The 1,737-nt window shown below is 47.3% G+C and overlaps 1 protein-coding gene across 2 annotated transcripts in view; it reads right to left on the bottom strand.

The window, feature by feature from the left end:
• The window catches only part of KAZN (kazrin, periplakin interacting protein), a 1,045,723-nt gene that overhangs the window by 372,015 nt on the left and 671,971 nt on the right, over positions 1 to 1,737 (bottom strand). The window lies entirely within an intron of this gene.

The following is a 1,737-nucleotide window of genomic DNA, read 5'->3' as shown; positions in this document are numbered from 1 at the left end:
CACACACACATACACACACACACACACACACATATGCACCCACATATGCACATGCATGCACACATACTGGGTTGATAGATTCCCCCCAAAATTCATGTCTACTAAAAACTTCAGAATGTGACCTTATTTGGAAATAAGGTCTTTGCAGATGTAATTAGTTAAGCCGAGGTCATGCTAGACTAGGGTGGGTCCTGATGAGGAGAGGAGTGGACACACGGAGACACAGACATGCGCGGAGAGAGCCACGTACAGACGGAGACAGAGGTCAGAGTGATGCGTCTACAAGCCAAGGAACGCCAGGGATGGCTCAAAGCCACCGGAAGCTGGGAGACAGGCAAGGGCTGGTTTCTCCCTCAGACCTTCCAGAAAGAATCAACCCTGCTGGCACCTTATTTTGGACTTCTAGCCTCCTGAACTGTGAGTGAAGAAATTTCTATTGTTTTAAGCCTCCCAGTTTGTAGTACCTTGTTATAACAGTCCTTGGAAATTAATAAAATACATACACACATGTATATACATATATATTAATACATCCACCCACATATTTGTGCACGATACTGGTTCTTAACCCTAATTTCCCATACAATTACCTGAGGAACTTAAAAAATAAAAAACACAAACCCAGGTCCCATCCAAGACCAATTAAACCAGAATCTTCGGAAGATGGAACCCAGATGTAATCCTTTACAAAAGCTTCTAGAGGACTCCACGGAGGGCAGCCTTGAGCAGCAACGCTGCAAGGGATGACCTGAGGTTCTGCCGTTAAGCCACCTGCATCTTCACCCTTGCCCACCCTGTGCCCTGGGCAAGTCGTGTGCCTCAGCTTTCCTCATCTGGGGAATAGGGATAATGATCCTACCTGCCCATGTGGATTGTTGTGCAGTGACGTGAGCTGATGTGAGCAAACACTTAGTGCGGCACCTAGCACAGAGCAGGTATTCGGCAAGGGTAAAAGTGACTGTTATTATTGTATTCCTTTGAATCCCATAATGTCAACAGCGACTGTGTCTATCCTCATTTCCATCCTCTCACAATTTCTGATGAGCTTCTACACAGGATGTTCTAGCTGCATTTTCGCTGCACACCTCCTAGGACACGCCTAAGGACTGGATCTTAACACACACAGAGCCAGTGTGCAACCGGCTACCAAAGGAATGAGGAAGTCAGGAAAGGGGCCTGGAGCTGTCTAGGCAGCCTGCAGGAGTCTCAGCTCAGATTTCTCAGCAACTACATCCAGCCCCTCCAGAGGCCTCCTTGGAAATTATAGCTCTCAAGGTTTCGTCTTCCTGTGAAATGCCTGTACTTCAGGTCGGATTTTCATCATCAAATACATCAGCTTGCATTTGGAGTAGGAGGGAGATGGAACTTCTGTTCTTTCCCCTTAAATTCCCTCTGGTCTTATTTCTCCCCCACCTAAGCAGGGTGGCATCTCGCAAATTAGCTTCATCCGAAAATCAAATTACTATGCTGATTAGATTCTCCTAGTTCAAGATTAGCAGTAAAGTGGGGGCGGGGCGTGCTAGGGAAAGGGTTCCTTTCCCTAGCACGCTAGGGAAACCTGGAGTGAGAGTCTCTCACTTCTCTGCAGTCAGTGGAGCGGCCTCTGGCATCAGACTGCTTGGCTATCTCAGCCGCGATCAACGGCTGTGAAAAATGGCTTCTCTTACCTCTGTTTCCCAAGCTCTAAGGTTGGGGAAATGCCGGTTCCTGTCTCAAAGGGATGATAAATAGATCAGA

This window comes from Microcebus murinus, chromosome 2 (genome assembly GCF_040939455.1).
Source record: "Microcebus murinus isolate Inina chromosome 2, M.murinus_Inina_mat1.0, whole genome shotgun sequence".
Classification (NCBI taxonomy): Eukaryota; Metazoa; Chordata; class Mammalia; order Primates; family Cheirogaleidae; genus Microcebus; species Microcebus murinus.
Note: the sequence above shows the minus strand (reverse complement) of the source record. Positions and strands in the feature narration are given on the sequence as shown.